At 42.7% G+C, this 12,677-nt stretch overlaps 1 long non-coding RNA gene across 1 annotated transcript in view; it reads right to left on the bottom strand.

Annotated features, from left to right (window-relative positions):
• Window positions 1–4,390: 4,390 nt before the first annotated feature.
• Window positions 4,391–12,677, bottom strand: part of LOC114817443 — a 77,700-nt gene continuing 69,413 nt past the window's right edge. Inside the window, exon 3 of the long non-coding RNA XR_003765304.2 lies at window positions 4,391–4,583. This is a non-coding gene — a long non-coding RNA (uncharacterized LOC114817443). The remainder of the gene's footprint in view (window positions 4,584–12,677) is intronic.

Genomic DNA, 12,677 nt, shown 5'->3' with positions numbered 1-12,677 from the left:
GCAAGGTACTGAATCCCTTTTACAGATGAAATAATTGAGGCACAGAGAAGTTAAGATACTTGCCTACAGTCATTCAGCATGCAATTGGCAAAGCCGGCATTAGAACCCAGGTCCTCTGACTCTCAGGACCATGCTCTTTCCACTAGGCCACGTTCCAAGCCTACTTATTACCGGAGGCAAATGCAGTAAGTATAAGAACAGGTAAAATGGGTGAGGAGAGGAAATTTTGGCAAAAATAATATTTGTTAAGTCCTTACTATGTGCCAAGAGTAGTCATGAATGTTGGAGTAGATTCATTATAATCAGGTTAAACATAGTCTATATCCCGAGGCTCACAATCTAAGCAGGAGGGAGAACAGGTATATCTGAATCCCCATTTAACAGACAAGGAAACTGGGGTGTAGGGAAATTAAGTGACTTGCCCAAGATTATACAGCAGGCCAGCAGCAGAACTGAGATTAGAACTCAGGGCCCCAAAGCTGGGGCTGATTTGCACTTTAGGGTTTAGTGGGACTTTGGCAACCTAGAGCTGCTTTTATGGCTGTCCTTAATGACAACCAGGTGAATGCTCAGCCCTCCAGGAACATCTTGCCTCAGAGCTTAATTAAGCCTTAAAAAAAGTCAATCCAGTCTTCTTGGGTTCCGGCAGTGAGGTACAGTAGCCGTCAGTCCTCCCCAGCTTTTCTTGGATCGAAGCTTCCCAGACACATAAGCCCTAACAGCAGTGGGGCTCTCCACCACGATCTTTAGAGAATGAACGCCTCTGCACCCTTTCACAAGGTGAAGGGCTGCTCTGCCTTGCTTTTCCTCAACAATGAGATTTGATATTTTTATGCCACGAAGCCCTCCAAGTAATTTCCCTGAGGGGCATTTCAAATGTTTGAATTCTGTAGGGTGGAGGGAAGGTAATCGTGTGTGCCATACTGCTGTGGCAGAGCTGATGCTGAGCACACAAGATGACTGAGTTCCCTGGCAACTGACCTTGGTGGGGTCAGAGGAAGAGTTTCAGTCTCTAATCCTCATCAGGAGATGACACAGAGGGATAAGCAGATCAGAATGAATTAGGCATACACTGAATGATTCAATTTTACTTCTTTTGCAATCTGTTTAACTCCCTCTGCTCTGGTGCTTCCCAAGGAAACTTATTGCTACTCTTAATACTGTATACTTGGAGAACAGTACAAGTTTAATGTTGTGTAGTATTAAAATCACTCTAATCTTTAATGAGAGAGACTACTTTTTCAACCAGTTAGAGAAAATCTAAGGTGAATACCTGGAACAGGAAGAATAAAATTACATATACATATGTTCAAAAATGCACATATATGAATACATTTATATGTAAATATATATACATCTTTCTCCCCAGTATTTTATTTTTATAACTTTCCTTTTTCTAGGGAGTTTAACCTGACAATAATAATTTAAAAAATGGTATTTGTTAAGTGTTTATTATATGCACAGCACTGTACTAAGCACTGAGGTAGATACAAGATCATCAAGTTCCACATGGGGCTCACAGTCTAAGTAGGAGTGAGAACAGGAATTGAATCCCCATTCTGCAAATAACAGACTGAAGCACAGAGAAGGAAAGTGACCTACCCAAGGTCGCAGAGCAGACAAGTGCCAGAGCCAGGATTAGAATCCAGGTCCTCTGACACTCAGGCCCATGCTCTTTCTACTAGGCTAAGCTGCTTCTTATGGGACGAACTAGGTCAGAATGGAGAGCAGAGAGTATCAAAACAAGTTGGGCAGCAACAGGAAAACCCAGAATGGCCAACTGATTTGTTCAATCTGGCTTTTGGGGGACGATACCGTTTGGTTCATCCATTACATTCCTCATGGTTGCCAGGGCAAGGCTCCAGTACGATGGCTGTAAATACATTCTGTTGCTTGGCAACCCCAAACTACCCTACAATAACAAGACTAAATGTGTAGAGAAAACCAGGATGTTGCTTTTCATCTAAGGAATTATTCAAATCAATTTTTAGGAGGGAAGGTTTAAAATGCTTATAAAAACAACCCAACTACAGTGAAATGCATCATCTGAAAAAAATGAAACAAAGTCAGGCAGGCCAAGGACTTCAAAGCAGAAAGGGCTTCCCTTTCACTATCTCCACGCTCAATTCTGTAAATGAAAAAAAGGTCGGAGACACAAAATAAAGCTAAGGTTGTAGTGCAAGGATTCAAAGATGGATCACCGTCTCCTCACTTCGGAGATTAAAGAAGCATTTCAGACTGAAATGTCAAGAAGACGAACTGAAGGCATGAATAAGAAAGCAGCTGACTAGGATTGTTGTTTCTGAATAAAGTGATTTTGCTATTGCCTGTAAATTATCTTCAGTGTCTCTGTCACCCTTCCTTGTTGTTTACCAAACTATAAAAGCTCCAAGTGCCTTCAATTGACCTTGTCTATGAACTCTTGGCCACTCCTTTCACTGGGGATGTGTTTGACTGGGGCAGGTCAATTCTCTGGTTTCTGTCCGTGCCCCTTAGCGCACTCCCTTAATAATAGTAATTGTGTTTGTTAGGTGCTTGCTTTGTGCCAAACACTACACTAAGCACTGGGATAGATACAAATTAATCTGCTTGGACCAAGTCCCTGTCCTATATGGGACTTTCAGTCAAGTTTCTTCCTTTCCTGAAGGAAACTGAATTTGTATGCAGAGAGCATAATTTCCTCTAATCATGTTATTTTTGTTTGCTTGCGAAGAACGATGAAATGTTTTTATCACTTCTTGAATCTCTCTTCCCAGTTTTCCTACAGGTGTTTAGCTCAGACCAAAGCAAGCACAGTCCACTAGAAAGAGCAGAAGGCAGTGGGAGAAGCTCCAAGAATGAATCCATGCTATGTATTGAGTGTCTAATGTGTGCAGAACTCTGTTCAAGATAATCATATCTCCCCCTCTAGACTGTAAGCTCCTTGTGGGCAGTGAACTTGTTTTCCGACACCGTTACGTGTCTTCCGACGCCATTATACTGTACCCCCCAAGTGCTTAGTACAGTGTTCTGCACACAGTAAACACTCAATAAATACAACTGAATGAATTACATAAACTGGAGATTAAAAAGGAGCTAGAAGTCTAAGTCTCTTCACTCGAGGAACTCACAATTTAATAGGGGAGTCAGAAAGCACTTAAGTAAGTGCTTAAGAAATACCATTAAAAAAATAGAATGTGATGAACAACAGGAACAACAGGAACAACAGGAACAACAAATGAATCTGATTCTTGAGACTTTAGGATGGAGAATCTGCACAGAGGAATTGATTATAGTACTAGTGACTTGCACAGGGCCAACTTGCACTCTCTCTTCCCTGACAACATTCCAGCTGGGAGAGTGGGTTCAGTGAGCATGAAAGCAGGCAGGGATGCAGCCTACTGCCAAGTCTTCCCTCATGTTAGTCAGCTACCAAGAGGGCAGAGATTAGAGGCCAGATATCCTAAATCCCAGAGCAGTGTTCTTTCCAGTGGGCCAAGTGCGTGGCTGAGCCTAGACTCTTACAAATACCCAGAAGCATAAATAATGACCTCACATATACATCATTGTTTGAAATGTACATTCATACAGATGGGGGTTGATCTCGCCTAAACCATCACTCTTGGGGACATAACGAGATACCAGAATACACTTCTGATCCACTTAGAAACTCTTTCAGCTCAACTGGCAATGATGAAAGCAGCTGCTTTCCAATAAAAAAGATTCCAGTAAAATCAGACACCAAAATGAAGAAGAGAAAATAGCAACAGGTGCATTAAGATACAAATACATAGGCATGGCAAACACCACACACACAAACGTGTATCCTCGAATACACCCAAACTTACGAACTGATAGGATCTCACCATTAGTAGAATCTGCTTTATGTGGGTGAATCTCTCTCTCTCTCCCTTTCACACACACATATATACTGGAATGTACCCAACCTTACCAACTGATAGGATCTCACTATTACTAGAATCTGCTCTATACAGATGAATCACAATTATTAATGAATTAACAAATAATGAATACACCAAAATATTGGGAAGGACCAGAATTAAAGATCTCAGGCATCAGATCTGTCAGTCATGGAAAGAATCCAAGATGCAATTTCCTGAGAGAATAGAATCGAAAGGCATAACATTTCCTAGAAAAGAATAGACTCAAACATCGCTTCCATCTGCTTACAGGTAGGATGACCCAAGACAAAATAAGCTATGGGAATACCTCTAATACACAGAAATTCTGAAGGATATATTCATAAGAAACCTTAAAAGTTAAAAATTTCACCACAGCATCTCCACATGAACCATGGCCTACAGCCAAATGGTGAAAACCATAACGAGGGAAACCAATATTTCAAACAAGGAAAAATACCAATGTTAACATTGCACAGCATAGACATAAGAAAACAGCTGATATATTTATCATCTTTATCGTATTCCTAAGAAGAAAGTGTGTAAAACCTTCTTGAAGTCAAGCTTTTTGGTTTCACCTTGAAAAGTGTTCTCCTTTGTCTGTTGTGGATTGGTTCAGTTCAAGTTTGAGTGCTCCTGACAGGAGAAAGGTTGAATCTTCAATGAAATGGCCACAGAATCCCACTGTAAAAGAAGGGGTAATAAAGAGTGTAGGGTAAAACAGCTAATAAATAGAGGAGTGAAATCGAGAAGCAGCATATCCTAGTGGAGAGAACTTGGGCCTGAGAGTCAGAAGATCTGGGTTCTAATTCTGGCTCTGTCAGCTGCTTGCTGCGTGAGATTGGGGAATTTGCTTAACTTCTCCTGTGCCTCAGTTTCCTCAACTGCAAAACGGGGATTCCTGTTCTCCTTCCTACTTAGTCTGTGAGTTCCATGCAGAACGGGGACTAATAAATTTGTACCTACCCCCACGCGTAGCACAGTGCTTTACACATGCTACGGCCTTAACCAACACCACACAAAAAAAAATGACTACGTTCTTGGAATGGTGCCCATGTCATAAAATGTCAGAATGGAGGAGGGCAGCTTTCTCCAATCTTTGAAATGGGACAGGATGTAGTTTGTAGTCTTTGTCTCATGAGGATGGCTTAGTCCTTGAGTCATTAGCACAGCCCCAAGAACCCTGACAGGTGGTTACTTCTGGATGGCTTTTCTTCCACCGATGGCAAAGCAGCCCATCTCCATGAGACAGTATTAATGAGGCCCTGTAAAATAATGTGCTGATTTTCTTTGGGCTTCGCTAAGATTTGTTGATGTTGCACCGAAAACAGATAATCCACTCATTATTTATAGGCTCGCTCACATGATGGAAGATTGTTTTTTTATCAACTACACAATAAAAATGGTTAATTAATGGCACGGGCAAGTGTTAAGCAAAGATTTACTTGCTTTATGGGCTTCCCAAACTCTTATGGCATTTCAAAGTCTTTTCCTCCTAGACGCTGACAAAACTGTTTATTTTTACTGACAACCTACAGAGACGAACACAAAAGAAAGTCTTGCATTCAGATTATTTTGGGAGGAATTCAGCATCAGATAATCTCTGCCCACAGACCCGAGTCTTCGTTCTTAGAGAGCAATCCAAATGCACCTCTCTGTCTCTGCCCATCGCTGAGGGAGGTGGAGCCAAAGAAGGGCTTGTTTGTCAGTCGGACAATACGAGTGGTTCATTAAAATGAGGCCATTGCATTTTATAACTTTATCATGATAAAACTCAAAAACATTCATTCATTCAATAGTATTTATTGAGCGCTATGTGCAGAGCACTGTACTAAGCGCTTGGGATGAACAAGTCGGCAACAGATAGAGACAGTCCCTCCCTTAGCTGATGAAAACCTCCCGAAAGTTTTCAAAACCCACACATAGGATTTGCATCATTCAATTGTATTTATTGAGCGCTTACTGTTGTGCAGAGTACTGTACTGTACACTTGAGAGTGTACATTGTAACAATATATCTGAGTTGGTAGACACATTCCTGGCCCACAATGAGTTTACAGTCTAGAGGGGGAGATTTGCTTTTGTTTTTGTTCTGCTTTTATTGTTTTAGCTTAATGTTCAGCAGGCTTTAATCAGCAAAAGGGCAGACTTCCCCAGTGCTTAGACTATGACAAGGAGGACAAGGAGAGCTAATGCTCCTGGAGGACATCTTAATAATCCATATGCAGACAAAAATAACTTGGAAAATTTGTATGTTGGATCAATAAACGTAAAGGTTGAGAGCCTCTGAGGAAAAGGGGACTCAAGCCAGGGGCTACCCTGAAAAGCACCCAACCCAAAGCTGATCTGAAACCAAGGAGAGAATTACAGACCTGCACAGGTATATTTAGAAATTTTAGACCATCTATCAGTGGTATTTATTGTGTAGAGCACTGCAGTAAGCGCTCTGGGGGAGTACAATACAGCACAGTCAGTGGGCTCTGCCCACAAGGAGTTTACAGACAAGATTACCAATCTGGATCTGTTCCATACTTTTAGAGAAACATCAATTTACCTGGGTGGACCTGTAACTCAGCTGCAGGAACCTGCAAGTTGGGAAAACAACAGGGTTGTGGCTCGCTGCTGCCAGCCAGGCAGGAAGGCTACTTGTGGATTAACTGACTACCAATTACTGCCAGGCCTGGCCTCCTCCCACTAGAAGAGAGGGGGCTGGGGAGGAGGATGGTGGGGGAGGAAGGCACAGGTAAAGACAGGAGAGGGATGAAAGGGGAAGGAAAGAGGATGGAGTGTAGTTTACTGCAAGTGTTCAATGGCAGCAATGTGACAGCTGGTGGGGCTCAGTAGCCCCAGGCCTGGGAGCCAGAGGATTTGGGTGCCTTATGTTAGAGCCAGGAGCAGAGAGGGGTGTTTCAATCCTACCCAGAAGCCTCTGCTGCAGCTCCCTGAGCAGCCAAGTGAGGGGTCCAAGAACAGATGCAGATGAGTCTGATAATATCTCACTGGTATCATTAATACCCCGAGACAAATCTTTCCTTCTCTAACCCATTCTCCGCATCATCTGCTAAATTTGTCAAGCCAATTAACCGTAGAGACCATGAACAGTTGCTTTTAGAGATAAAAAGCCCATGCAAGGTGTTATGAAATAAAACAATGAATCAAAAGACGCGACCTACCGCAGCTAATTCCAACTGAGAGGAATAAACAACTGAAATGGCTTGATGCAGACTATTACCTTTAATGCGTTTAAAGGCAGAGAGGTGTGTGTGTGTGTGTGTGTGTGTGTGTGTATAGGGGGATGTATGAACGTAGTTGGGGATGACTGCAAAATCCATATGGATCTCACATTTCACAGTTGGCTGACTCATCAGCAGGGGCTGCACACCAGTTGGGGTGTGGTGAGATATGAAGCAGATCCAAAGGATCTACTTGACAGGGGAGAGAAACGCTACACAGTTCATCTTTTCTGTAGGGAAATTTAAAGGAAACACCTTACTCTTCTTTATTAGCAAGTATTAAATGAATACAAACAAAAAACCCCTCTAATAAACTTACAGCTGGGCTTTGATTTTGGGTATTGGAATATATCTGTAATTTATTTATCTATACTGATGTCTGTCTCCCTCTCTAAACTGTAAACTCATTGCGGGCAAGGAACACGTCCACCAACTCTGTTACACTGTACTCTCCCAAGTGCTTCGTACAATCCACCTCACATAGTAAATGCTCAATAAGTATGACTGATATACAGTTGGAGAGAGGATCTTTATCCACAGTGGGACTATGCTGCTAGGAAGAACACTCTTACATCTGTCAATAAGGAAACCCAAGGTTACTGGCTGGAATCTCTTAGGCACTCAGATATAAGGTAGTCCTTCTTAGTGTAAAGTCTGGGGAGTGGGAAAACTCCACCCTCCTCTCTCCAATCGTGGATCACACTGATGCCGCCCTCCCATCTTGGGAAGGGAAGGCAGAAAAAATAGCAAGCCTCACGTTCCAAATTTAAACAGGATGAGATTTGAAGGGAATGCTATATGGTTGGCACCGCATGGAAAATTTGAGGTCAAAGAGAACATCAAATTTGATAATGCAAGAGAAAGGCGAAAGGAGAATAAAATAATTCAATTCAGAATGTGCACTAGCAAAAGCTATATGGATGCCCTGGGCAAAGAAGATGGAAAATGTTAACACATAAATAAATGCCCTAGGAAGCAATCAGAAAAAAATGAAAAAAAAAAAAGTGTGCAGCAACGGTGCCTAGTGGAGAAAGCACGAGTCTAGAAATCAGAAGGACGGGGTTCTAATTCAAGCTCCACCACTTGTCTGCTATGTGCCTTTGGGTAACTCATATAATTTCTCTGTGCCTCAGTTGCCTCATATGTACAGGGGGATTAAGACCCTGAGATCCATGCAGGACTGTGTCCAACCTGATCAACTTTATCTTGCACAGTGCTTAGCAGAGTCTCTGGTACGTAGTAAACACTTAACAAATTCCATTGAAAACAAACAAAATAATAGAGATCAAGGTCTCATGGAAAACCAGAAATGCTGAGTTGTTTACAAATAAAGAAGTTAGAAATGGGTAATGTTTGTGATGGATTCCAGGCGTTCTGGACAAGGAACCAGCCAATTTTGAAACTAATCTAAATGGTCCTCATGGCTTCAAACTCAGAGCAATTTGAGCCTTTCACCTTCACTCTCCTCTCCACACAACGGCTATCATATATGGCAGTTACAGTGAGCATCAGACCGGAGTTATGAAGTTCAGAACCACTCCCATTCAACGTGATCATTACAGCAAACAATGCTCAGTAATGGTCTTCATCATAGGAATCAGGCAAGTCATTTTTTCTGAGCTCTCAAAGTGGGCTGATAGGCACCCAAGAGTGCCTCCCGCCAATCCGCCTCCATCTTAGATCACTCCGCCTGCATGGATGGACCCTTCTGTCCAATTCCAAGCCAAGAAATTTTCATTAAATTCATGTTCAAGGCTGCAATGTAAATGAGGGCCAGGCTCCATCAGACTCGGCAGGATGCCGCCACAGCTGCTTCTGCACTCGCAATCTGTTTCAGAGCAGATCAAGGAAAACGCAAGAAGAGGCTGTGTGCGGGTTAAATTATACATTCAAATTGCCTGCGTTTAAAAACCTTTAAAAAGCATAATGGCTTAATTAAGCCACTAACTTGATAACATCCTCCTCCAATCCCAACACCAAGGCAGCCAAGAAGACAGAGTGCTAGGGTTGTCGATTAATAGGATGAACCCTTAAGTGACCTAGATGCTAGGGGACCTGGGGATCGCATTTGTTTCAAGACCAAATCATGTAAGCTGCCCTTGCTTCAAGCATAGCAAACTGTAGTGGTGGAACTGAATTTTGTATTGGAAGCTGACACTACAATCTGCGGCCAAGAACCCATTCTATCGTGTACTGTTAAGACTGTCCTTGATGGGGCTGAGGTGTCTGCCACTTACAGCATTCTGTCACTATTTGAGATTCCGCCTCGGTCTCCTGGTTTTTCTGCAGCTACTGCCAGGGGAGAGCAACGCTACCCAAATGTCTGCATGCCAGCACCAGGCTTCACTGTCTCTTTCTGTCCTCTCTGCTGGCATAGGCCGCGATTCAGTTCATCATACTACCATCATCATATGTGGTTCCTCCGAGTATCATACAGTCACGGCTGGAGGCAGAACCCTGTCCTGGATAGACAACTGGCCTAACTGCACTGGCACTGCTTACCGTCTTGAAGTTGGGAAAATACTGCTATCATCCTTTCTCCTCACATGTCCAGTCTAGCAAAACTGCTGTGGTAAATACTGTCTTGAAACAGTTTCTCAAAATCTTATGGTTGATGATCTTGGCCAGCCATAGCCTAAAACTGTCTATTGCAAGGACAAGAATCAGGCTCCTCAACACCTAATCCCATGATCTTCTCACCTGAATAGACTACACTACCCAGACCATGTGGAATAACACTGCATAGTATCCATAATACTTCAATTTATTTTGAAATAGTCTACGTAGTTCATTTCTCAAGATACTATTTCTCAATTATTAACTCCCGTTGGCTTCAACAGCATTTATTCTCTCAATTTCAGGATACTGAAAATTTATTCTGCTGTTCCTGTTCCATTTTGTCCAAGTACAGTAAAGAATTTTTCACCTCTAACGGATATCTTCATTCAGCTTGGCCAATTTCATTCTTTATAGAGCAGGATAACGGAAGAGGAGTGGGTATCCATCTTCCTCAAGGCTGTGAGCTCCTTGTGGGTAGTGCACATGACTATGAACTTGGTTGTATAGTTCTCTACCAAGCGCTTAATGGAGTGCTCAGCACGCAGTACACATTCAATAAATGTCACCTTTTGACCTTCCTCCCCAGTCACAGCTGAAGAATGCAGCTCCACACTTGTGCACTCTTGTGGCACAGATTCTCAAGGCTTTAGTCCATTACCCCTCCCAGTTGCCACTAACACCAACAATTCAAGAGGAGTCAGCACTAAACAAATACCCAGAAAGAGAAAGAGAGAGCTGCCATTTAAATTAAATGCAGAGAGGAGGTTGCAGACAGTGGAGGGTTTGACATTCCCACAGGTTTTCAGAGCCACTTTTAGAGAAGGTGGAAGGGTTACCCAGAGTTGAACATTTGAAAGGTCTATTGTTTCCAGACTCCCACCACATCCTCAAAATGTCAGAGCTCCTAAACCTTGCTCCAACATTTTGGACACTAGCAGGGCCCAGACTCACAGTAGGGAGTCGGTCTGAAGGGCCACTATTGAAACATAAATTTATCCTTCTGCGTAGTATGCGCTTGCTTTAACGGAGAGATTCAATTTGCTACACACCTTCCACTCTCAGCCCATTTCTATCATTGCATCCTTTCCCAAGAAACATATTCCCAATAAAAGTATTCACTGCCCCAGAACGGATGGGGCAATGTTGGCCAGAAGGGTATAAGGCTGCCAAGTTTTCTTTTGCATCAAACTGAATGAGGGAAATGAGGACACCTAATTTGGGCTCAAAGGAACATCACTCAATCTAGCATATGGAGATGAATTACTGTACAACCTTCAAGGTCTTAGGGTGGTGATGATGGCTTGAAAAATGTCATTAAACTGGATTATTGTCCATGTTTTTTTTTTTTTTTTTAAAAAAAAAGATGCACTCATGGGAATCTGGCAAGAGAGTTCCTCGCTTTAAGGAAGTTGCCTGTTCATCTTTAAATCAAAGGTAAAACCCAGCAAGCTGTGGCAGAACTCCAAAATTTGGAGGCCACGTGCATCTTTTGGCTTTAACTCATTTTCTAAGAGGCAAAAACTCATTCTCAGATTAGCAATGTGTCAAGTCTGATTAGCTGAGACAGCAGAGTGGAGGCAATGTGAGGAGGCCCCTGGTGGCCAGAATGTAGCTTCATCCCTTTCAGGTTTTTAATGGTTGCAGCAGACATTAATCCACACTTTCATTACCTATTAGGCAAATAGAAATGTCTTCAGATAATGTGAATACCTTATGGCGTAAGTGACTTTCTAAAGGAACCGATTAGAATTTATCTGTGTAAATTAAACTGTGTTGGAGCCTGAAAGCAGAGAAGATGCTTCTAAAGAGGGGACTTCTAGGGCACTGTTTCCCCCCCAGACTGGGGAATATGAAGAGGCTATGTTCGTAACCAATTGTTGGTTACTGGGTAAATTGGTTTCTTCATATGAAAAAATCTCATTCCGGGCAATAACCTTTTCAGGTACCATGTCAAACCAGTATATTCACTAGGTGGTACTGATCCACTCTCTCACTGTCCCCTTATAGTAATAAGATGGTATTTGTTAAGCACTTACTATGTACCAGGCACTGTTCCTTATCCACTTGACCCACCCTTCCCAGCTCCTACCTTAACTCTCTGATTTCCTACTACAACCCAGGCTACACACTTTGTTCCTCTAATACTAACCTATTTACTGTACTTTGGTCTTGTCCATGTGGCTGCCTGCCAGTCACTCGCCCATATCCTGCCTTTGGCCTTGAACGTCCTCCTCTGTCTTATCTGACAATCACTCTTACTGCTTTCAAAACCTCACTGAGAGCATACCTCTTCCAACAGGCCTTCCCCAACTAGGCCTTCATTTTCTCTTCTCCTGCTCCCTTCTGCATCACCCTCGTATCTTGAATTCACCCCACCCTCAGCCTCATAGCACTTAAGTACATATTCATTATTTTATTTATATCAATATCTGTATCCTCCCCCTACACTGTATGCTCCTTGTGAGCCGGGAATGTGTCTACCAACACTGTTATATTGCACTGTCCCAAGATCTTAGAATGGTTTTCTGCACACAGTAAAAACTCAGTAAACACAATTGATTGATTGTCTTAAAAAAATATAAAAATATGGGCTCTTCCTACCCCTTGCCCTGGTCCCATGATTCCATTCCAGTTCCTGGTTCTCAATCTGCCAAGCTGGCCCTATTACTCTCAATGCCCCCCAAAGTTGTAGGGCAGAGAGAACAGGGCCTGAGGGAGCAGGGAGGGGAAAAAGGAGAGGGAAATGGGGGATTAGGACCAGGAATGCTGGGGGGGGGGGGATGGGGCTTGCAATGGGGCCAGAAATGGGGCCAGAAATGGGGTGTAATGGCGAGAGGAAGGGAAAAGGTGACAAAAAATACAGATGACATTAGGAAGGCCAAAAAGTTCATTTGCACACTTTGGGAAGATCATTCATGCTTCTAGAGGCCCAATACTATTCTGAACACAAATCCACCACTGGTTGAAGGGTCCATTTTCAGGCTTGG

Source organism: Ornithorhynchus anatinus, chromosome 16, assembly GCF_004115215.2.
Source record: "Ornithorhynchus anatinus isolate Pmale09 chromosome 16, mOrnAna1.pri.v4, whole genome shotgun sequence".
NCBI lineage: Eukaryota > Metazoa > Chordata > Mammalia > Monotremata > Ornithorhynchidae > Ornithorhynchus > Ornithorhynchus anatinus.
The sequence above is the reverse complement of the archived record's forward strand: the minus strand, read 5'-3'. Positions and strand labels throughout refer to the sequence as shown.